Genomic DNA, 26,182 nt, shown 5'->3' on the forward strand with positions numbered 1-26,182 from the left:
ACTAGTTCCCTTTACTCTTCTCTGCATATGACATAATTCTGTCAATGACCCAATTAATGGTCGGTGCCCAGAATTAAATATATTACTCTATATGTTGTCTGATCAGGGCAGAGTAGGCAAGTATTTCCCCATGTTCTATACACCCTCTTTAACACAGTTAAGAATCAAGTGCCTGTTTAGAACATGAATAGGCTATTCTTAATGCGATTGCCATGATTTGCTTTTTTAATGAGGAAAAGCTATTTAGTTGCCTGTGAGCTGACCTTGAGTCAACAGTGTGATATATGTCTCCTTTCCCCAATATATGCAGTAAGAACAGAAACATCCTGTTGTCTTGACAGTGTAACTAGCTGTTGTCAAGGTACAGATAATATATGTCACTGTTGTGGAAGAAATTTCTAGTTGTATTTCTTTCTTAAACTCAGCAGTGGATAGTTAGGGAAATTTGGAGAAAAACTGTCCCATTTGATTTGTTGTCAAAAGCCTAATATGGCCAACCCACATGGTTTTTCCTTGGGAAATCTGAAAGATGCTCCTTATTTACCCCCAATATCTATTTAGTCCCTGGGCAGAGGGACTGGGGGAGATCTGGAGGATCTGGGGGAGATAAACAGGGTTTTTAGGGAGTCATTCTCTCCAGGTCTCTGAGAAGGAATTCTCTGAACATGAGACTCCACTACTCTTCTTTTCTTCTATCTGGGGAAGATAATTCCAACCCTCCTCCAGATGCCCTTTATTGAACAATACAGGACACAGTACACACATGGGGACACGGGAGAGGTAAAAATTACCAGACGTTTTACAGACTGGGCAAATATGAAGTCCAGAGAAAAGGATGCTGCCCCCAGAGATGCAGGGGTTCTGTTTTCCTAATGCCAAGCATTTGGAAGAAAACCAAAAAAATTCAGTAAAAGACCTGAATGCTTCCAAATAGTAGACATTTGGCTCAGCAAATTTAGCACTGCCTGAATGTTCTACTTGTCAATGAGTTGTGGCATCACAGAGACAGCCATAATAAATTAAAGGCTAAGCCAGGAATAGAACTAAGACTTCCTGATTCATAATCCAAGGTTCTGGCCCCTACACTTTGATTCTATACGCATCTTACTGGCTATTCTGGGCTGGTAATACTCCTCGTTCACCCACAGTAGAAAGGGACCTTTTAGCAAAAGACTTGGCCCAACTTCATTCTGAATTATTTGATCTGCAGCCAGCTGGAGTAGTATGAAATCTCGTATTAGTGTTATACATTTCACTGGACAATAAATTTCTCACTCTAGACTTTCCTTTCTTAAAATAATATCCTGCTTAAAGAACCAGAAAGTTGTTAATTTTTTTTCTTCAGAAGCAATGAAGATATTCATCTGAAGAGCCAGTCAGAAGCTAAAGAAAATATAGTTATCTTATGTCACAATTTCTAGGCAAGTTAAACAAGTCAACTTTAATTTTTATTCTGGTATTTCAAGATGAAACCTATGTAGGTTAAGAGGTAGATAATAAAACAAACCTGGAACTATCTTCTATTTGCCATATACAGTCTGTTCAACCACAAAATTTTTGCACGTTATCTTTAATTAACAGCAAGTAAGTAAGCATGTGCCAGTATCATTTTAGTATTAGATGACACAGCATGATAAATAATTCCTCCTTCAAAGTTACTACAAGGTATCTTTTAACTGATACTCACATCATAGCTTTATCTTAAGTGTGTGTGTTCATTTCCTATGTCTCTCCTCCCATTTATAAAGCATGGTGAAGAAAACTGGTCTCTCCTTTGCTGGATTTTTAAACTTCAACGAGGCTTCAGACAGAGCATTTTTAAACTAGGACTGCTGTAAACTGTTTACACAGTCTCCTGCATAGTTCCAAAGAACATCTATGCAGCTGGTTCGACAGAGTGCTCAGAAGTGGCAGGTGTGAACTGGGAAGAGAACTGTGTGGGCAGCAATTCCTTTCTATTCCAGGGAAATCTGAGGATGATTTCCTCCACTAGGTTTAAAGGCCCATTTTTGGGGAGCGGGATATAATTTCTACTGAAATAATTTGGTAGACCATATGAAATCAGTCTTTAAGTGCTAAAGTTGATTACAGACTTTCAGGGTCACTTAGTACATTTGTAGATACAAAGTCAGCCTTTCTGGGTTGATTATTCTGTATCATCATGCCGACTTAATATCTGCATATCTCTGTAGTGTTTACCTTTTTCTTTTCTTTTCTTTTCTTTTCTTTCTTTCTTTTCTTTTTTTTTTTTTTAACAATTCTCAGTAGCTCTGTCCTTGGGCTCAGATATTTAAGGAGACATGACTTTTCCCAGTTTGAAAACAAGAAAAACATCCATTTAACGTTAAAATTTTGTTATAACTGTTTTCAGGAATATTATGATTGTCTTTCTTTAGGTGTGGATAACAAAGAGAGACAAAAGTAAAAATTTCTTCCATAAAAATATATGACTTAATTTAGAAAAAAGTCTGTATTGACCTGGCTTCTGTCAACTTTTCTAGTTTTACCTCTCACACTCTTTCTGATAATGACCAGTGTTTCTCCAATGTCCATCATACTGAGGACTACCACTACATAATTCTTAGTATTTTTCTTTAATTAGACTCAACTTTTTTTACAGTTAAAAATAAAATTAGTATGCCCAATACTATTCACTGAAACATTATTTTTTCTTAGTGGCTAAAGAACAGGAAATAACTATGTGGCCATCAGTAGAAAACAGTTTAATGTAATAAATTACAGTACCATTATTTTTTAGAACACTACCCAGTAGTGACAAATACGAGGTAGGCTCACATGCACTGACACAGCCACAAGTAACCTAGTCAGCTCTTCAATATAAGTCAGAAATTGTGGCCCTTTGGAGGGATACAGCCCCATACCAGGTTCACTGCTTGACTAGTAAAACATGGTTGCCCAGGAGTTCTCACTTTAGTCTGGTGTCCTTGTGCAGGGAATAACTTGCGAAATTGTACTTAGGGCCCTGCTACTCATAAGGAAAGCACTCCAAGAAGGTTTGTTAAGTGGAGAAACAAATGTGGAGGACAATATCCTATGGCATGAAATCTTTTAGGTACCAAATGAGCACACAATATGCATGCTGGCGTGCACACACAGGCACACACATAAAACAGACCTGAAGCAAAATTCTGTACTTTCACATGCATATATATAGATGCACAAACAAGGAGCCGGAAAGATACCTAATCATTGGGAGTGGGGGTAGAACTGGGAGGAAGGAAACCTATATGTTTTTCCATATAGTTTGAAATTCCTATAGGGACGATATGATTATAAATTATATCAGTGATTATTATTTTTTATTAGGTAAAAAAGTAAAGATTTTATTTACTTTATTAAAATAAGAAAATAAAGCACTACAAATTACAACTTAAAAAGGTGACAAACATCACAAACATAAAACTGCCCAGAAGAAATTTTGTTAGTGAACTGTATAACACTCTTTGTTAATAACTTTTCTTCTCTATCTCTGCTGTTATCATGAATGATTTTGAAAAGACTTGGTATATCCATATATTGTCATACTGTGAAGACTTTAACTTAGTGATTGAAAATCCTCATTAATGATATGGAAAGATGCCCACACATTCAGTAAATAAGTTAACTAAATTGTAAGGTTATTAAATTTTCACATGTGAAGAGATGATTTATCTTGCCCAGTGGTTCCACTTCCCTGAGTGCCACTTCCCACAGTCAGGTTTGTTGAGATCTGGTGGTCATCTCTTTCTGTGACAATCACTTTCAATAGGTTGAGTCCTGGTGGGAACCATGTGATATATACCCTGGTCTTCCTTGTTACTCTGTGAGTTACAATTCTCTTCTTACAGATTAGACAAGTTCCTGAATAGCTGCACTGTTTCTTTTTGCCCAGAGATAGAAAAAAGTACCATTATTACCTTGGCTTTCCACCATAGAGCCAAACCGACATTTTGTGAAAAATGATATAACGGTACTCCATACGGAAAAGGTAAGATTTACAGAGCTCTAGTCAGTAAGCATATAAAATAAAATTTAGATGATTCTGTATTTCTGATTTTAAGGCTAAGTTTTAGGGGACAAGCTACACACTTGCAATGAACTAAGAAAAATATTCTTATTTGACAACATTTTATTTTTTAAGTTAAATGGAAGCTAGTGCTATGCAATGTAACTTGATAGAATTTAATAAAATTGTTGATACTACTGATAAGCACTTAACCCAAATAGTGATTTAAGTAAACATGTGTCAGAGTTTTTAAGATATTATTAGGCAATCTGTTATGAAAGGCACACCTACAGAATAGGAGAAACTATTTGCAAACCACAAATTGATAAGGGTTTAGTATCCAAAATATATCTAAAAAAATTCATATAACTCAATAACCAAAAGCAAAATATCTGATTAAAATATGGCAAAAGACCTGAAAAGACACTGTTCCAAGAAGACATACAAATAGCCAATAGATATATGAAAAGGTGCTCAATATCGCTAATTATCAGGGAAATGCAAATCAAAACCAGAATGAGATACTACCTCACACCTGTCAGAATGTCTAGTATAGAAAGACAAGAGAAAACAAATGTCAGAGAGAATGCGGAGAAAAGGAAACCTTATGTGCGCTGTTGGTAGGAATGTAAATTGGTATAGCTTCTATGGAAAGCAATATGGTAGGTCCTCAAAAAATTAAAAATAGAACTCCTATATGATCCAGCAAAAAAAATATCCAAAGGAAATGAAATCAGTATCCCACAGAGATATCTGTAGTTCCATGTTCACTGCAGCAATATTCACAATAGCCTAGATATGAAAACAACCTACATGTCCATTAAAGAATTAATGGACCACCACTAAAGAACTGACTACCCCTAAAGGAATATTATTCAGCTATAAAAAGAGGAAAGTCTTGCCATTTGTGACAACATGGATGAAGCTGGAGGACATGATTCTAAGTGAATGAAGCCAGACAGAGAAAGACTAATACAGCATGGTACAATTTCTATGCAAAATTTTTTAAAAAAGAACCTGATTTTATAGATTTTTAAAGATTTAAGAGATTTTTATGGATATGTAGATTTTATAGAATAGAATGGTGGCTTCCAGGGGCTGTGAGGTAGGGAAAATGGGGAAATGAAGGTCAAAGGTACAAACTTTCAGTTATAAGAAAAGGAGTCTGAGAATCTAATGTACAACATAGTAACTATAGTTATTAGTACAGAACTGCATATTTGAAAGTTACTTAGAGTAGACCTTAAGCATTCCACACAGAGGCACACAAACACACACACACACACACCACACACACACACACACACACGAAGTTAACCATGTGAGGTAATGGATATATTTTGAGGTAATTATGTATTTTGATCCTGGTAATCATTCCACAATGTATATTATATCATATCACCATGTTGTACATTTTCAATATACACAAATATATTTGTTAATTATTCCTTAATAAAGTTGGTCAAGATGCTCAAAAATCACTGACAATTAAATTCCAGCATGTATTTTAGTATAGCTATTTCTTTCATCTAATCTAATTTAGTAATCTTTAGTGATTACTAAGTTAAAAAGGAATAACCAGTCAGTAGTAGCTCCCTTATATTATTAAACATTTCACGCACATTCGTCTCCCCATCATTTTGAAAGTCTGCATGAGAGGAGATGGGGCATCTGGCTTCCCTGGAACCATGGCAGTATTCAGCAGAGAGAATGAATGAAGAGGCACTCAGAAGAATTTTTTGATTAATTAACAGTTGTCTACTAAGTCCCAGTCTTTAATGAGCATCTAGACAATATGATCAATCTCTAAAAGTCAGTTTCTACAGAAAGAAATATGTATAGCTGCTATGGAATTTTCTCTTTGCTTTTTAATCGAAGAGAACTTGTCAGATGCACTGATTAGAAAATGTGTTGGCCACAGAGTAGGTCATTATTCGTGTCCTTACAAGACTTAGTAGAAACTCAAAAACGTCTTTGTGGTATAATGCTTCTGAGGGAAAGGGACATATGAGAAATAGTCTTTCACTTCCAAAATATTGAGGTTACTCATCCTCCAATTCCCTGAGATCATTAAGACCTGTTTGTTTGCCTTTCTCTTGTGCGTAAGGAAACCAAACAATGCCTTCTTTTTTCCCAATATGGTAATAACTCTTAACCCAAATTTCTGCCTGGGGAATCTCTCCAGCACATTGAAGAAAAATTTTTCTTTATCTATATATCCTGTTTGTTCTCCATATAAACCATGTGCCCATAAAAGGGACCATTAAGTTTCTGTGGCTTTTAAGTCAAATAGTTAAATTCCGTAATATATGAGTCTCCTGTGGTGTTGACTTGTACCTTTTTCCTACGACGGGTAGTAATTCCTTGACTATCATTTGTATAATCAAAAATAAATACAAATAAAAATGTGACTGACAAAGTCTGTGAGCTAAAGAGCTTAAGAATATTAAATAGCATTTAAAATGGGATTCATGTTCCTTTAAAACATTGTTTTAAGTGTATATATAGAATACATATGTAATGAGAGTTAAATAATTAAAAGTAATTTCTGTGTTTTCAAAAGGTGAGGTTTAAGAGAATACAATATCACTCTTTTCAGAAGTCCAATGTAGATGGGACATTACTTGGTGCTAAAATTCTGTTACTTTCAGGGTAAAATTATGAAACAAACCACAAAGTAGTAATTTAGAGCTGGAGAGTACTTTAGATGTTGTATAGTTTTTTAACCAGTGGGGGAAAAACGGTCTAAGATTAGTAATATCAAGAAATAATTGGCTCACTAGGTTTTGACCATAGGAGAAGGTCAGCTGGAGAGAAGATTAAAATATTCCAAGGAAAACTCCACATAGTTCCTAAATATGATAGTTCACAAAAGGGTATTTTGGCACCTGTATATTTCTTCTTTTCGAGCAGTTACCTCACTCTTGGGGCAAATTTGGCTCATCTCTCTTTCTCTAGCCCTGGTTTCAGGGAGAGGTCTATGTAATTTTTTTCCATATTTATTGAACAACTACTAGATTAATTAACACTATGTTGTATGCAAGAGATGAAACAAATCCTCTTTTCTTTTAAGAAGTTTATATAACATCTTGTAGACTGACATGCAAACAAGCAACCAAAGGGGAAAAAGAAAGAGAGAGAGACAGAGTGATTGGATGATAGGGTGTAAGCTTCACAAAGAAGACCACAGTTAAGTTGAGCCTTGATAACTGAGCAAGAATGGGAAGAATGGCAGGCATGAGGTGCAAGGTATGCTGGGAACAGGACAGGAAACATGTTAATAAAATAAGTTTGCATCTGATTGAATTGAAGGTGGTGTGAGATTAACAAGGGCTAAAATTTTAATCATAACATAACATAAACAATGGCACAAAGTACAGTAAAAGATATAAGCCAAACACACATAAAAAGTCATTCAAATGAGTTGAGCTGTATAACTTTGCCCTGTCTGTCAAGCTTACCAGGCTTGTGTTTATCTATTTTTTTTTGTCTTCACCCACTAACCCCACTTTTCCAGGTCTTTATTATGATACTGTTATAAGGAAAACAATTGTATTTTTGTAAAAACATATTGAAAGTCAAAAAAGATAAATGAACCCTTTGTGCTCTCTCTGCAATCCCTACTGCCCCTGTGTGGGTCACCTCTGTATGGGGTCTCTAGTGGCACAATATTTCCTCTGTTTGTTTCAAGGTGAACCTATATTTGCCATTTAAGTAATCTGCAGACCTAGACATATTTTACAAGCTGGTAAAGAGGATACTCTGCTCGGTCAGTGAAGTTTTACCTCACTGTTCTTTGTGGCCAACAGTTGAGTCTAGTATAAAACAGTAAAGTAATATTTTTATATATATCAAATTAATGGGTACTTCTTAAACATTCTGTGACTATTTAAATAGAAATGTCATTTCCACAGAATTTCTGCTTTGGTATGTGCCATTATTCAATTTGATTAAAATCTATTCAAACTGTATTCAACCACAAATGTTTGCTGATGACTAAAAGGCCAAATACATGAGAAAGCACAGATCTTACAGTACAACCTCTCACCATTACTGATAAAATCATTCATAGTACATGTTCTTCTACTGAGAGCAAGTTAAAGGACGCCTGGATATTTTTACTCTAAATGTCTCTTTGTAGATTGAAAGCATTGATCCATTTCAGACTTCGAAAGTCCAAACAAGGGGAAAATAAGAATTATGATCTCATTATTTTTAAGATGCTGTTATTTGCTCAGAAAAATATAACCCCAATGTAAATTTATAGCCATAAAAATGGGAGGTAAATTAAATAATCCTAATAAATGTCTTTATTTCATTTAATAGGAAATTAAGGAGCTATTACCTTATGTTATTGAAAATAGAAACACAGAACATTCTTCTGGTAGACAGTTCTCATGAACTTAGGAATGTAAAAGAAAACAAAACAACTCATTGTCCCCCCTGGAAAAAAATAACAGTAGTGGCAAAAAAAAAAAAAAAAAAAAAAAGAGATAGAGAGAGATCTTTATTATTTGCCTTAAGCTTAAGATATCCCTTGTACTCTTGGTCAGAAATTAGTTAATAGAATTAACCTGCTTTTGAGCAAGTATTTATAACAACCCCTGCTGTATTCAGTAACACAATGCACCCATGCATAATGAATTTGAATGGCTATAAATATGATATCATGCCTTAACTGGTAAATTCTATGAGAGAATGAGTAGTGAGAATTCTACGAATTTTCTCACACACCACATCTCTAGGAATATTGTCTTAAAAGCCTTCTAAGCATTTAGAATGTGCTTCTTTCCACTTCCTGGAACACAATGTGCAGCAAAGGAAGAAGGGTTAGGAAGAAGGGGTCACTATCTCTAAGGGAAATATGCAAACCCCACAGATGCAGGAATCAAGCTGCTGTTTCCCACAAACTCCACAGCTCCTCTTGAGCACAGGAAAGGGAAGAAAAATTCTCTAAAAAAATTAACCACATGTTAGTATTGAAACGTTGCCAGGAACACAGATAGCCCTAGAGGGTTTGTTTCAAATCAATATTGATGGAGCCGTGTGGTGGGTCAAGAGAATGGCACATCTTGCTCCCAGAGTTCACAGGACTGAGTATTTTTATTCAGCCAAAGAGGAAAACTCAGAAAACAAACAAACAGCAGTGGGAATGATACCAGCAACACTAACGGTCTGGCATTTTTAGATTCATGTATAGTGAGAAAGTGGTTCACTACCTCAATCGATCTTTCATTTAATGAAATCCCGGGGAGCCAGAGGGGCTGGGTTTGGGAAGAAAGTGACATGGGGTATTATTACAAAGTCCTCCTGGTGAATGAGGCTGCTGTACCTTGGTGAAAATTTTGAAGTATTGTTATTATACTATGTCGAAGCAAAAATATGCCACAATATTATGGCCACACTGACTGTAGTTTAATGCATATAAAGCAAAAACAACCTTATCCCCCTAAAAAACACCAAAAAACTATTTCTCCCCCTTTTCTTGAGTGGACCTGCTTGTATACAAACTGAATTTTTTCCATAAAGAAATTACAGCTGTTAAATATATAAACATCTAACACAAAGCTGGCAAGAAGGAGGCATTTGTGGACTGTCTACTGCTCCTACGCCTCCTTTCTTTTCAGAGCCTCCATAGCCTTTTCTGAGTTACATACTGCTTTAGAGATGTGAAGGAGTTTGAATAGTGGTATTAGCAACAATTGCCTTGGTGACGGCGAACCAGTGTCCTTTGGTTATCTCAATTCTTACTTCTATATTGTGATAAATGCCTCCTTCTCGTTTCTCAGGTAAAACGCTTCTGACAACACTCTCTATATTTAAGTGAAACTTTACCTGGACTCTTTGCCTCATTTTCTCACTCTACCATCTCTGTTCTGAGGACCACAGAATTTAAAGCTGAAGGAGAATTTGAAACTATTTAGGGTAACTTCATCTTTAAACATAGATGACAAATGAAGCCAAAGAGAGCCTTAGTAGAGACAAGGAAGATAGAGAAATCAGTCATTCCTACTCTCAGATCTGTGTCCCAACATTTTTCTATATCCTTCATATCTCACAGGGACTCCTGTATTTATAGTGCCATTGCCTAATTCTCTCCTAATTCTCTCTATATTTTTCCTTCTCTTAAAGAGTTGCCTCTATTTGTCTTACTCTGGGATTTCCTTGAATTCCCCCTGCAATCATTAGAACTTACCTCAAGATTACTTACAAGAAGAGACCCTATTAAAAAGTGTCACGTCATGGGTCTTTCTTAACTTTGTCCGATTTTTGCTTACAACTAGTTCACTTTGAAGTATTAATTCCCCTAGTTTTTTCTGAAGCAGATGCGGCTCAGACTTTAATCTGTATTTAGGACTTTCTGCTATTTGCTTTGACCTACACCACTTGCACTGTTCTTTTCTCATTGCATAAAGGTGGTGAGTGGCGCTGGGCTTCACTCCCTGTCTCCCGAGTTCAGCACCCCTTTCTAGGTAAAGTCCCAGGTTTCCAGCTATTTTCCCAACTTTAATCAGCTATCAGTGCGCTGGCCCCTCTCTTCCAGCTTTTTCCACAGCTCTCTGTGGACTCCTGGCTCTTGGGGCCCCGTCCTAACACTGGGGTGTTCTGTGCCCTCGAGGCTTCCCAGCCAGGGGCAGCAGGCCAGCTCAAGAAAATCACATCACTCTTCACTCATTTCTCCTCTCTCTGAAGGTGCATCTCGCCTAACGACAGCAACAGAATGTCACACCAATTGTTTCTGATTTCACAGAATCTGATTTTCTTAACATACATGAAAATTAAACAAATCTTTCTCAATCTGTTTCTGTCTTGTCAGCCTATAATCTATGCTACTCTTCAGCTCAGAATCTACCTCTTTTCATGCTCTGTGTGAAAATAACTTATCCATTCTCTAGGGCATAATTTATTAGTCATCTTCTCTATGACCCCTTTCTTAGTCCCTTTTCCATCAGAATTAATCAACCCTTTAGCACTGTCCTCATAGGCTCTTCGTTCTGTGACAGTCATTTTTGTCTATTTTCTTAAAAAAAATGGTGAGCTCTTTGGGGTCAGGAATAAATCTTGTTCCTTTCAATTGTATGCTTTTCTCTAGAGCCTTTCACAATTTCTACACTTGTCAGAAACAAACTCTTACTCCTTTATTAGACTGAAGCTCTGGGATGCAGGAATAATGTCTTCTTATGCTTTTGCACCCCTCGCAGTTCCTAACAAAATGTTAAGTGCATGGTGGTCACTTGATATACTGACTGCTTGACCATCTGGCCAGAAATCTGGTAGCAGAGTTTCCAGTTTGATCTCTGAGAGACAAAACCCTCTGTACAAACGGCTTCTCTGAGAACAAGGGAAGAGCTATGATTAAAATGTAGAGCTCAGGAAGGAAAGGCCTTTGTTTTTCTTATTAGTCTTTTAATCTCAGCGATTTCTAGGTCTTTGTGTGAGAGTGTACTAGTACAAACAGATAAAGTGGCAAAAGGGAACAGAGGGATGGCAGATGCAAACACATTTGCTGGGTCCATGCAAGTCATGGGATAAGAAAATATGTCATTGGCAAGAGAGTCTGTGTACTTTACTTTAATCATAACTTTGTTTCAAGTACACACATGGGCCTTGCTTAATGTTCCCCAAATTGGTACTTGAGGATTTTAGCAGGGATTTTTCACTCAAGATGTTAAGAGCTGTAACTTGAAAGAAATAGTTGGATAATGAAATAAATTTGTGAAATTCTGTTTTCTATGATTTTTTGCTTTCTGTAATTATTTTCTGAATCATCATAATGTCCATAGGCATACTGAAAGCTTTTGAGAATTCCTGAAGTAAATAAAACTGTTTAGCTTTATTTAACTAAGCATTTCTCAAACATGTCTGAGCATCGCTCTTTTTTCTCCATTTGTTTGTTTTTCACAGACGAGTATTTTGAGGAATGCTGACCCAACTACTCCACGGTGACTTGAGTTTGGAAGAAAAGATGCTCCCCAGGGGATTATGGGGCACCCTCCATCTGTTGAGTCTCAGAGGTAAGAACTAAGTTGTCTAAGATGAATTTCGTACAGGGTAGACTTCTAAGTGGAAATAACCTCCAAAGAGTTCTCTAGAGACAAGCCATAGCTAATGCTAAAGTAAACCAATTTTAAGGATTTTATTTATTTTATTTGTGAGAGAGAGAGAGAGCGCAGAGGGGCAGAGGGAGATACTTTGAAGCAGACTGCACACTGACCATGGAACCCAACACAGGCTCGACCACAAGACCCTGAGATCATGACCTGAGCCAAAATCAAGAGTCAAGAGTTAGACACTTAACAGACTGAGCCACCCAGGTGCCCTGAAGTTAATCAATTTTTAAAAAGCAGTGTTTGTCAAACTTGAAGGGACATACAAATATCCTAGAGATCTTGTTAAAACACTAGATTCTAATTTAGTAGGTCTGTATTGGGGCCTGAGATTCCGAATTTCTAACAAATTTTAAGGTGGTACTAATGATGCTGATCTTTAAAAAGCCCCTTGAGTTGCAAGTGAGTAGAATGTGAAGATGGTGGAAAAGATCTGGAATTCACCAGGACTATCATGGACCCTAGCCCCATTATAATTCCAGGGAAAGGGCTGGTATTCCCCAAGGAAGGAATTCTGGGATGGTAAAACAAGGCTGGAGGCCAAAGGTTCTGCAACGTCATATGGCCGTTTGGCTCCAATTCCATTTTTTTTGCAGAATTTAATGTCTGTTTTAGCTGGATCCCAATGTATTGTACTTCAATGTGATGGACAGTGGTGGAAATGCATGCCTGCTGCCACTTCTGAGTTTACCCCAATATATTCCATTCCAGAAAGCCAATGAGTGTTCTGCTGGTTATTTTCTTCTGTTTATTTGACAGCATTTTAGGATAATTTTTCTGAATAGAGTCAGAAAGGAATTAAGAACATTAAGAAATTAGGAAATAGGTTAGAAGGGAACTACTCATACTGTTCTTCAAAAGTTCTTTCATACACTGATCCTAAGCCATCATTCCAACTTGATTTTCCCTTTTCCTCAACCCAGAGCTTATAGGCCCATGTAGCCCAGTCTCTTCCTTAGCGTACTCTCATGCCATGCTAAGGTCCTCCTTCAAGCAAGGGCACATCCATGTGTTCCCTTTCTTTATAATTCTTACTCCAATTCCAGCCTAGTTGAAGTTCTGCTTTCTTCATAAGGCCTGTTGTAATCATCCCAAAAGCACATACTACAGAATATAATTTGCACTAGTACTGTTTCTTATTTTATTTCTGCCATTCTTGCCTTACAGTTACACTTTAGTTTCTTTGAGAACAGGAGACATCTTATTAGTATTTTGTAAATTTTTATTTTATTTTCTTGTTTTCTGCTTTAGTAGGCTCTCACATTTTCTAGCTTTGTGCTCATGGTTAGCAATAAAAACTTGTCTAAGGACTTGGTTATCTCATCTGTGAAATACAAACATTGGACTAATTCGTGGTTTTCAAATATTTTGAAGATGAAGAACCATTTCTTCAAAGACTATATTATACAATAACCCAATATACAGCAGAGATCAAAGGTAGGGCTCTAGAGCAACATGATGGGGTGAGGGAAGGTAGAGACTTTCCCCTTCTCTGTCATTCTACTCTTCCTAGAATCTCTGCCTAATCATAAAGTTACACAGGAATCCAGAAAAACCACTGGATTCAATGAAGGTTGAGGACTTTTATTACTCTGAAGGCTTTGATTTTAATCATTAGAGAAAACTTTTCTGGCTTGTGATAAAATGGGCAAACACGTCATAACAATAAAATGAAATGATAAGATAAAACGCACATCCCAGAGTGGTATTTAAGGCGTGGCTCATGGAACGGCTGTGGCAGAAACACTGTGATGCTTTTTAGAACTGCCAGATCACAGGTCTCCTTCAAGGCTTACTAAATCACAGTGGGCGAGACTGGACATTTCAGATTACCAAGTGCCCTAGATGATTCTTACAAACACTGAGGTTTGAAACCCAGTGATGTAGAGGAGTGATTTGAAACACCAGTGCACATAAGGTTCAACTACTGCTTTATACAATGTAAATATCTGGCCCTTACTCCTGTAAGTTCTGGTTTAATAGATCTTGGATAAGGTCCAGGCTTTTGTACTTAAAAAAAAAAAAATTTTTTTCCCGTGGTGATTCTCTATGTACCTCTGGCTGACACCACTGATATAGAGTGTGAAGAGAAGTAAAATACCCGGGTGCCTGGGTGGCTCAGTGGGTTAAGCCTCTGCCTTCAGCTCAGGTCATGATCCAAAGGTCCTGGGATCGAGCCCCACATTGGGCTCTCTGCTCAGCAGGGAGCCTGCTTCCCCCTCTCTCTGCCTCTCTGCCTACTTGTGATCTCTCTCTCTCTCTGTCAGATAGATAAATAAAATCTTAAAAAAAAAAAAAGAAGTAAAATACCAAAAATGGAGCGATACACAGTTGCTGCCATTACACAGCAAAACTTTGAGCTTCCTAACAGTGAAAGCATAAAAGGGACAGTTTATGTCTCTTTTTTTGGTTATGCCCACCATATGCAGGGCATACAGTAATACTCAGTAAGTCTATTTTTATTTATTGGAAGCAATCTTGCATTTCTTATGGTACCTCTTATAATGATAGGACATCTAGATTTAAAAAAAATTCTTTGACTTGCCCAGAAAGTTCACATAAAAATATTATCAACTAAGAATAAGTCCAAAAAAGCCATAATATTTATTTGGAAAATATGCTGATATTTAATCATGCTTAAATACTTTATTAGTTACTAAGTAACAAAAAGTTCAAAGGTTAAGTCTCCATTTGTTTTTGATAGCTTTCATTTTTTAAAAAATGCTACCTGATGCTTGTATGACTACCCAAGTGATTCTTTTTTTTTTTTTTTAAGATTTTATTTATTTATTTGACAGAGAGACATCATGAGAGTGAGAGGGTGTGTGCACAAGCAGAGGGAGCAGCAGGAAGAAGGAGAGGGAGAAAAAGGCTACCTGCTGAGCCAGGAGCCCGATGTAGGGCTCCATCCCAGGACCCTGGGGTCATGATCTGATCCGAAGGCAGACACTTAACCGGCTGAGCCAGCCAGGTGCCCCCACCTAAGTGATTCTTAACCTTGACTAAACAGAATCACCCCCGGATTTCAAAAGTTCTTTTAAAAATCCTGATGTTCAGGCTACAGTCTTGAATAATTACATCAGAACTTCTGGAAGTGGGATCTAGGCATCAGTATTTTATGAAGTTCCCTAAGTAATTCCAATGTGAAACTAAGGTTCTTGCTTCCATCAATAGTTCTCAAATTAGAGAATGCATGATAGTTATGTGGGAAGTTTTTGGAAATGCAAATTCCTCACTCCCTTACAACTGAGATTCAGATCCAATAGGTTTATCTGAAACAGTGGTCTTTGAGAAATAAAGACCCATAAAAAAATCAAATAGATTCTAAAAAAAGATCTAAAAGTAAATGCTGGCATAAGAAACAGAAATGTGACCTGTATTTCCAATTCTGATGAATTACTCTCAATCAGGAGATATGAATATTGGACATTTAATTTGTGATAGGTGCTACGTGACAATCATGCATTAGAATCCAGGAAGCTCCTCACTTATTCATTGGAGTATAGCAGGAAATACACTTGAGGACCACAGACCACTGAGATACCTTAAGTCAGTATTTTGAAAAATATCTTTTAGTGGTTCCTGGGTGGCTCAGTTGGTTAAACGTCAGACTCTTGATTTTGTTTCAGGTCATGATCTCCCAGAGTTGTGAGACTGAGCCCCAAGTCAGAACCCCCAGCATGGAGCCTGCTTAAGATTTTCTCTCACCCTTTGCCCCTCCCCACACCTCCATATATATACACTTGGCTCTCTCTTAGAAAGAAAGAGAGAAAGAAAGAAAGAAAGAAAGAAAGAAAGAAAGAAAGAAAGGAAAGAAAGAAAGAAAGAAAGAAAGAAAGAAAGAAAGAAAGAAAGGAAAGGAAAGGAGGAAGGGAAGGAAAGAAAAGAGAAAAGAAAAGAAAAGAGAGAGAGAAAGAATGAAAGAAAGGAAGGAAGGGAGAAATGCCTTTTAGGATTTGAGGCTGTACTTACTAAAAATCTCTACCATAGTTTTGAAGGTGAAAAGTAGAGGTTCAAGTTGGAAATGCCCTTTTTCCATTGAATGAAAAATAGGTAAAATTACCTGAAACACTTCAGTCTAAGGAACTTAGTAACTGATCCTATACAATGGAAAGGCTGAGAAGAATCAATATCATATTTCTCAGAAATTCTCAATCTTAATGTTATAAAATATAGAATTTTATAAACTACAAGACTTTTTTTTGTAATATCTATTATATTGCCACAAATTCCCAACAATGGGTTATATGATGGATAGATAATTATTGAGATAGAAGAAAATTCACAATATAATTTGAAGTTTAAAAGCATTATAACATGGCATAAGCAATCAATTGTTGTTACACCTAGTTGCATGAAGAACATTGATAAATGAAAAAAAGAGAATGAATACAAAACAAATAAGGATAAGCTATAAAATCTATAATTAATTCTTCCATGTCAGTTGAAATTCAAGTGAGGGTTGATTAGGTTATGGCATTAGTTTGAGATATTTTATTTGTCCTACATAGAAATATTACTCAAACCAGGTTAAGAGGGAAGAAAAAGTATTGAGGATATAACCGAGAAGTCCAAGAGGTAGATTTTGGCACAGATGCATTTAGGAATCAAGCAAAGTTATCCACAGCTCTTTCTCTCTTGTCTGTGTGACAAATTCATGTCCAGGTAAGCTTTCTCGATATGATGGCAAACATGGCCACCTGGGGCTCAAGACTTAACCCTGAGCTCAAGATAATCTCAAAGCAATCTTTATTAATAAAAGTTCTTTCAGGAAGCTTTGCACAGTGGCAGTATCGTAGCCAATGAGGTGTGATTACTGCTAATTGAAAATTTCTCTCAGGAAAACAAAAACAAAAAACAAAACCCCAAACTGTCTAACCTGGGCAGGTTGATAAGGTTTGTCTGGCCAGAATGGGTGACATGCTTACCCATCTGTAAGGCACAGGAGAGGTAATTGGTGGGAATGAGGGGGAGCAGAGTGGAAGGAAGGGAGACATGTGCTTGACAGTCTACTAAAGCCAAGTAGAGCAGATACAGGAATTAAAAAAATCTGAGCACATAAAAGGTAACAGATTTCCACTATAGTTAATATAGAAAATGAGTCCAAAGGAAGGAATATTTTTCAACCAGATCTTAGAAACTGATACGCAACATTTCATTATAGCTCTTGTATTTGTCCACATGTATGTTAGTGGGGATTTTCTGTCTTCTTATCAAATGTCCTTGTTGTTGTTGTTGTTTTCTTTAAGATTTTACTTGTTTTTTTATTTGAGAGAGAGCAAAACTGAGCGAGATTACAGATGGAGAGGGAGAAGCCAACTTGCTGCTGAGTGGAGAGCCTGACTCCTGATTTTGGCTGAGGTAATGATCTTAGGGTTTTGGGATTGAGCCCTGGTTACAGGCTCCTTGCTCAGTGGGGAGTTTGCTTGAGATTTTCTCAAGATCTCACACTCTCCACTCACACTCTCTCTCTGGAATAAATAAATAAATCTTTAAAAAAAAAAACAAGTGAAATAAAAAATAAATAAATAAATTTTAAAAAAACAAGTAAGAAATAAAAAAAAACAACCAAGTGATTCTCACATAAACCAATCACAAATGTCTGTCGTGTGTGTGAAGAGTTAACAATTAAGTCTGTTTTTCTGATTAATTGTCAAATATTTAAGTGGCAAATCCTATTATAAGTTGCATGACTCAAGCTTTCTTCCTTAGAAATGGCAAGTAAATGACTCATTTTATCTCTAAGACTCACATACTGAAATGAGATTATGTAGTTACATTCAGATTCAGGCTGTTATCTTCCATTATGTATGACGTCAGGGTACTTTGGGCCTATAAATTTTACAAGACATGCTCTGTTGTTTCAAAAAACAAATAACCCCCCCCAAAAAACCTCTTTTTTGGGAACAATTATAAAAAATGATAAAGTTTTCCCCAATTACTCTGTGTTCACTGGAAGGAGAAAGAAAAGTGGCTGTTCCTACAGAATCAAGAATTTGATAACAAACTCTAATTTAATCATGGACTTGATAACAAACTAATTCTAGAGTGTTACAAATGAGGATGATATTCCAGATAGTGCTCCTGTAACTAGCTAGCAACAGATTCAGCATATAATGACTTCTAAGCCACTGTTCTCTTTACAAAAGAGATCTCCATAACCCAACATGTCACTGCTCTAGATTTAAGCATAATTAGAAGAAGCCAGTAGTTTCAGTTTCCCATTTTCAATCCAAAAAATTTATTAGCATTATCTTTGGAGCTGTAAAATTGTGCAGGCACAGGAATAAACAACGGGAATGTACTGTGTGTGTGTGTGTGTGTGTGCGCGTGCATGTGCATGGCAGTACAAGAAAGAAAGGGAGTGACAGAAAGATGATGTGGCTGAGGACTTTGGGTGGGTGTTGGCAAGATGAAATTGAATCCCATAACTACTGTGCTATTCTATCAATTGAGTCAATATTGAATATTTGTGGTATACAAGAAACCAGACTAGACTTGGGGGGAGAGGCAGATAAAAAATATAATTCCTTTTAAGACTGGGGAATCCAAGATATACTTAAGTATTTAATAAAAATGTACAGCAAGATTTGACAATTTATCAAAGTGGATAATAATGAGTTGGAATAGGCGGGAGTTTTATTAGAAAAAAATGAGGTAAAATTTCTCTCTGCCTCTATCAATAAATCTAACTATTCCTTGAATTTGTAGGCTGCTTTATTGGACATGGCAAACAAACGGGCATGAAATACAGACCAGAGAGTAAATATTCTAATTCCATCTCACTTAAACATAATCTTAGGTAGCTGAGTGGTTTCATACACATTGTTCTTGGCTGAATTGTGTTCCCCAGAGGATATCCTGAAGTCTTTATCCCTGGTACTGTGCGTGACCTTATTTGGAAATAGGGTCTTTGCCGATATAATCAAGTTAAGATGAGGTCAGACTGGATTATGGTAGGCCCTAATCCAATGACTGGTGTCTTTATAAGAAGTCAGAAATCTGTTTTAAGGCACTCAGTTTGTGATACTTTGTTACACAGCCCTAGGAAACAAAAAGACACATTCTCTGATAAACTTACTGAGGAGTACAAATGGAAAGTTAATCAAGAAAGAGCTTAGATAAGGAATTTTGGAGCTCCGGTACAACTTTTGCAATTATAAATGAGGATATTCAGGGCTACAGAAATAACAGTTACTTTTCCCAAACTGATTATGGGAAGTAGGGACCAGAATCCAGGTATCTTGCTTCCCACTTTTTTTTCCTTTCATATTGTCCAATGTATATAGGAAACATGTGTTCTGCAGAGATAAACTGGAAAAAGAGACTAATACTCCTGATTTGGGCTTATTGTATTAGGTCAGCAGGTTTGTGCTTTTCTTGAAAATAACATTATATCAAATTTTACTGTCCTGTATTCAATTACCTATGAAGACTAATCCTTGAAATGAGAAACTGGGTAAGCATACCCAAAGCACTCACCCTTTTTCAGTCTTATTTTCACTTTTCCAGACTCTCTCATAAAAACAGATTCTTAGATTTTTTTAAATCATTGTCTGGACAATTGGAGCTTTATAAAATTTAAAAGTCCCTTTAGGAGTAACTAAAAAACTTAAAAAAAATTTTTTTGTAAGCAGCTTTTTAGCACACAGCAACTGGACAATGCAGAAAACAGACAAGCTGAAGAGGAAATTGTGTTTTCCCAAAGCTCTGTTCCATCGCTCTGTCTTTAAGATCCAGTGCCATGTAAAAGATGCTTGATGTTATAATGGCTTATTTGTTTGACACATTGCCAAAATGCATAAAACGTCTTAAAAAAATCACATACTACTAGAAATATGAGAATGTATTTGGTCACTGGATGCTCACAGATTTAAGGTTTGAAAAAGGAAATTTCCCTATGATTTGTACCTTTTAGGAGGAAAATTAGCATTAAATGACCCAGCTCTGTGTTAAAGGAGACTGAGGGTTTCTTACATAAAATAATCAATAAAAATATGCATTTCTAAAAATATATGTTAAAATGCAAACTTTGAGAGAGTATATTTTAACTTATAGACACATAGGTTTTGAGTTAATCATCTTGAGGCATGTACCCTAAAACACTGAAAACGTTTTCATCACATCACAAAGATTTCCCAAAAGCTCAGATGACCTGCTGAGCTATTCTGTCCTCAAAATTTCCGTAGTTCCCACCTAGTTTTGCCCTCTACTCCTATTGTTCCATAAGTTGACAGGTGCAGAACTTAAGACTCTAGCAAACAGACCCAGTGTTCCCTTGAATGAAAGCATTAATCAAGGTGAAACAAAAACAGGAAAGGGGAGGAAGGGGTGATTAGTGTATTTTAAAGGCCTGATCTTCATTAGCGATGCTGCTGGCTCTTTTAGGTCACACTGATTTCTTCTGTTTTCAGGACATGCCTGTGAACATTTGAGTCAACAGAGCATCTTTCGAATGTCAAAATATAATTTCTATTTTCTTACAGTCAAAACACAGAATTCTATCTCACACATGATCTAAGCCAAGTGAATCGTTTTCACAGTAAGTAAGAAGTTCTATGTTTATTTCTTTCAACAAATCACATCAGCACACATGACCTCACATAATGGCTATGCCTGAGGCTTAGAAGGTCCACATGTTTACGTATAGCAAATAATATTGTTGTATTGCTCTGGTAACTAGCTCCTAGGGACCCCTGTGTAGGCAGATCTGCAGGGGCCTCTGTGGCTATCATTAAGGGGGTTGTCTGGTTGCAGATGACTGTGTTTAAAACTTCCAACCTATGAAATTCCCTGCCAGAAAACACCATCAGGTCATAAATGTAGTACAAATTGATTCAAGTAACAGAATCGAGAGGCTGCTTGGGATCTCTAAAGGACATTTGATACTGACACATCTAAGAAGAGTTATGCCTGCTTCAGACAATGAGGTCCCCGATCTGATTTTAAAGTTGTCCAGGGCACTGAGTAGTTTTGAGATTCTTATAAAGTCCCTAGGAAGAATGAACTTCTGGACAATTTATGTTACACATCAATCTGTTTTCTTCTACAACACTGTATAATTAGCTATAATATAAAATTGACATTTTGTTGGTCTTCGATATTTTTCTCTAGAGCAATGGTTCTCAATCCTGATTGCACATTAGAGAGATCCGGAGAGCTTTAAACAAACAAGCAAACGAACAAATCAATGTCCCAAACCCCAGCCCAATCAAATTAAATCAGAATGTCTTTGGGTATTCCAGCACTGGCATTTTTAAAAACTACCAAGGAGATCATCTTATGCCAGCAAAGTTGAAACTACTGTCCTCGTGTATGGACTTTACTGCTGACAGGTGATTGATTAATCAATAGCATCTTTGCAGTCTGATAGTAGAACATATATTATTTTTTTTGTTACTTTTTTGTTTTTTTTTTTAATTTAAAGTCACCCTACTTCATTCTTAGTTATTTCTCTGGGATGAGTTTTCAACAAAACAGGCAGAATGATTGTTTTATTATTTTTTTAAATATTTTATTTATTTATTTGACAGAGAGAGAGATCACAAGTAGGCAGAGAGGCAGGCAGAGAGAGAGGAGGAAGCAGGTTCCCTGCCGAGCAGAGAGCCCTATGCAGGGCTCGATCCCAGGACCCTGGGACCATGACCTAAGCTGAAGTTAGAGGCTTTAACCCACTGAGCCACCCAGGCGCCCCCAGAATGACTGTTTTAAAACAAGTGAGTTCATGTTACTTCTCTAACTCCGAACAGTTCCAAGGCTTCCCACCAGTCACAGTCTGGCTCTACTGCAGCAAGAAGTAGTGATCTGGCCTAGTCCTAGGACCACGTCTCCTACCACTCATTTCCTATGTCACCCTCTGCCTACTGCATCTCCAGCTGTTTCAAAATGCTAGGCGGGGTGCCTCTGCCAAGTAGACTGTTCCCAGAGGTTCACAGGTTGGCTTTCTCACTTTTTTTTTCAGGTCTGTCTATGCTCAAATATCATCCCTGTGCAGAAGCATTTCCTGTCCAAAACAGCCACCTCCTCTCCATGATTATTTTTCATCCACTGACCCTGATTCATTACACTTATCAATACACACACCAATAACTTTTGCAAACCAAGAGGAAGCAAACTTTTTCTATAATTGGCCAGAAAGTAAATCTTCAAGGTTTTGCATGTCTTATAGTCTCTGTTACAACTACTCAATTCTGTTCCAGTGCAAAAGTGGCTATAGACAGTACGTAAACAAATTAACATGATTGTGTTCCAATAAAACTTTATTTAAAGAAAAGACAGAGGATCGGAGTTGGCAGGCTGGCAATACTTTACTGACCTTTGCTGAGTAAGTTCTGCCACATATTTGGGTTGCAGTACTGCATTTTCTGTTATTTATACAACCCTCTCTATCTGAAAAAATTCCAGATTAATAATGCACCCAAGGGTAAATTAGCAAACTTTAAGTGTCATTAGTATTTGCACCAATCTTAGCATTCTTTCAAATTCTAAAAGGAACATATAACTTGTATGTTCTTTTTGAGTCAAAATTCCTTTGAAAGATAAAAGCCAAATTAAAACTCAAGTTCTTGGGTCTAGCACTTTGGGGGACTTGTAGGAGATCTGACATCAAAAAGCTACAACTAGTAGATTACGGTTTCACAGAAAGAAGCATTACAACATCTCCCAAGTACCATTAACCAATTGAGGCACTCTTGGTGTTTTGTCTTTCTTAAACCTGTTTAGTACAGGAAATAAAGTCTTTTCTTTCACAATTCTTTATGATGAAGAAGCTTATGATAGCTCTGAACACAAGTACTTGGTAGAAATGATTTTTTTTTGGGGGGGGGCTCAACAGCTTTTTGAACTTACTTTAAGAATAACCTTCCCAGCAGGAGGATAACATGACCATAAAAACAGTTCAGTGTTCCTAGAAGTGTATCCTAGTGAACACTGATCTGTAGGATCATCATAGGTATCAAAATGGAAAAAGCCTCTGGTCAAATAAATTTGGGAGACACTAGCTTCTCTACTGCAGGATTTTCAGAACATCCTAGATAAAAGTGTATCTATAGATACATTCCCAGTATCTGAATTTTCAAGAAAGTTTATAAATACTCTAGCTTGAGCTACAATGTGCCCAAGTTTCTTATTCTGTTTTGATCACAGAAATCTGTTTTTACCTATAGGTGATCTTGCAGAAACAGGACTCCATGGAATCTGAGAAAAACAATTAAATTCTATGCTCACTAAAAGTTATTTAATAATCTCTGGAGGCTTCCCTTGATATTACTGAGTTTCACAAGTACTACTGATACAAACTGCTTTGTTTATTATTATTGTTATTATTATTATTATTACTTGAAGACATGTTAGCAACTATAAAGAGATGTAGTTTGCCTATAAAAATCTTAACATTCTTGTCTCAGCTCTTGTTGATTAACTATGTATCTCAATGTAATGTCTACAAAGAGTGATGTTACTTTTACATACTTAAAATTTCAACAGAAAGTTAAAGGAGTCCTGCTTATTTTTTTCTGAAATGAATCATCTAGTTCTTTTTTCAAATAATATAGAAATACTTTAAAGTAAGCCATAACAGCAAGTCCCAATAAAAGCTCAGTAAGAAAGGACTTTAGATGAAAAAGCACACCTAGGGAATGCTGTAACTAGTAAGAAGGAAGGAAGTCAATTTAAAACAACAGGAGAAGCGACAACTACTTCTCTTCAACAATACTTTACTTATCACTTTACTACTTAGCATTTTGTGTTGAACTACTTTTACTCTACTCACTATCCACATATATGCCTGGAAATATTTTGCAAGAACAGTGCTTTATTCATACCTCCTCAGAAAGCAAATTCTAATTATGATATGTGATATTAACAAACAGTTCAAGCTTAAAATATGTCCTGGGACAATTCTATCAAACTACCATTATGAAAAATTTTATTAATCTTCAATATATTCAAAGCCCCCAAATGGACAAACGTAGGATTTGGAAACCAGAAGAAACATGGTATTCTCTACACAATTCCTTCATCCCCATTTCGTTCTAATGCCCAGTTTGAGTGGAAACTAAAGGAGAATATGAGGGTAATTCCAGGAGCATAGAAACTAGCTTTGCTTTCCCCTTAACATTAATTATCTATACTTCTTCTAGTAGTTATAAAAATAGAGCAAAAATTTGAGCTAAAAACAAAACTCCCCCAAAACTGTAACAAAAAACTCAAGAGAAACAATATATGAACATGTTACAATTCTAATGTCTTGAATTTGTTGCTACACACATTGGTCTGCCATGATTTGTTAAATTATGTTGAACTGATATGAAAGAACCCCCAGTGGCCATTGAAAGCTTCAAGTTTCTAGACTAATTAGTGCTTTATCAAAGTATTCAAACAAATGTTATTTTCAAAGAATATCAGTATTATTGGGGAGAGTATGTGGTATGGTGAGTGCTGTGAAGTCTGTAAACCAGGCGATCCACAGACCTGTACCCCTGGGGCTAATAATACATTATATGTTAATAAAAAAAATTAAAAAAAAAAGAATATCAGTATTATCTAAGAATTAATACGAAGGATTCTAGTGGCTACTTAATTAGAGAAACACAGGCAAAAAGATCTTCTTGGAAAAAATTTAATACTTCTCTCAGCCTGTGTATGACAGTGAGCATTATGACTATCCAAAAGGCAGCTGTTGCATTGCATTTCTATCACATGTCTTTGCTAAAGAGCGGCTCTGTTTCTTAAACTAATGTCAAATGTTTGGCATTTCTCTCCTTCCCCTTTACCCAGGATTTACTGTTCTTATTTAGATGCAAGCTTAGCCAGCAATATCCTGCAGTTATCCAGAATCTGCAAAGCATTGTATTAGTGAAGTCTGTGATATAAATACAACAATATATTTTTAAGCTTTAGTGTAGATTCATAATGCACAAATTCTTCTTAACAAGCAAAGCAAAAATATTTCAAAATCATAAACTCAGAGGATAGGTTTAGAATTCCCAGTCTTATATAGACAGAATCAAATGAATGAACAAAGAAAAGTTTGCAATGATTGATGTGGTAGATTTAGGTGCATTCTACACTTCCAAAGGGATGAAGAAAATCACTGTTAAAAACTTTAATGTGTTATTTTTAAGACCAGCATAATAATGACTCTAATTAATACAAGCTACCATATTTTTCTTCTCACAAATTTGTCTTAATCCAGTTATTTTTATTATAAAATATTATTCCACTGTACTCTGCACTTTCTTAAAATTGTAAGAATATAACCAAGTATTATTCAGTGTTAGAAGAGATTCAGAGTGATTTATCTGCAGTATTTAGTGACAGTTATGGTTTATGAAAATTTTCAATGTAACTTGAAAAACTGTCCTCTTACTTCAGTAATAAGTTTTTGCTTTATCCCTTCAATTACATTTCTTATTGGTTTGTATATTTCCATTTTCTTCACTTCTTTAACTGGAGGCTCTATAAAAGCTAGTCCCATTTTCTTTATTGACATGGCATTAATAAACCAGTAGTTATAATACTCATATACAATTCTAGACTTTTCCCTTATTTTTCCTCAAATGTGTACTCCATTGTATCTAACACAGTGCAGGACTACATATTTAATCATTGCTGAGTCACTTGTTCTTTTAGGTCTTAATGTTCATCTTTTGATTGTAAGTCTGTTTTTTTTCTGCTTGCTTTTAAGAGTATCCTTCTGAGTTTTAAGTTTTATTATAACTTCTCTAAAAGTGAGTATCATTTTATTTATTCTTATTTGTATTTGTAGCATTCTTAAAATTGTCTCTTAGCCTGTTCTAGAAATTATTTCTTTTAGATTTTTAAAATTTATTCATTTGAGAGAGAGAGAGAGAGAGTGAGTGAGAAAGAGAGAGCATGAGCAGGGTGAGGGACAGAGGGAGAAGCAGACTCCTCACTGAACAGGGAGCCCGAGGTGGGGCTCAGGCCGGGATCATGACCTTAGCTCAAGGCAGATACTTAACTGACTGAGCTACCCAGGCGCCCCTGTTTTGGAAATTAATTCCTTCCTTCCTTCCTTCCTTCCTTCCTTCCTTCCTTCCTTCCTTCC

General features: G+C 36.3%; 1 protein-coding gene and 1 non-coding gene across 2 annotated transcripts in view; one reads left to right on the forward strand and one right to left on the reverse strand.

Annotated features, from left to right (window-relative positions):
* Positions 1-26,182, reverse strand: part of DLC1 (DLC1 Rho GTPase activating protein) — a 412,671-nt gene that overhangs the window by 315,667 nt on the left and 70,822 nt on the right. The gene's annotated exons all lie outside the window — the stretch shown is intronic.
* Positions 16,888-17,031, forward strand: LOC116858581. The gene has a single exon (XR_004380943.1). It is a non-coding gene; the product is annotated as a U4 spliceosomal RNA (small nuclear RNA).

Source organism: Lontra canadensis, unplaced genomic scaffold (assembly GCF_010015895.1).
Source record: "Lontra canadensis isolate GAN:19392208 unplaced genomic scaffold, GSC_riverotter_1.0 scaffold139, whole genome shotgun sequence".
Lineage (NCBI taxonomy): Eukaryota > Metazoa > Chordata > Mammalia > Carnivora > Mustelidae > Lontra > Lontra canadensis.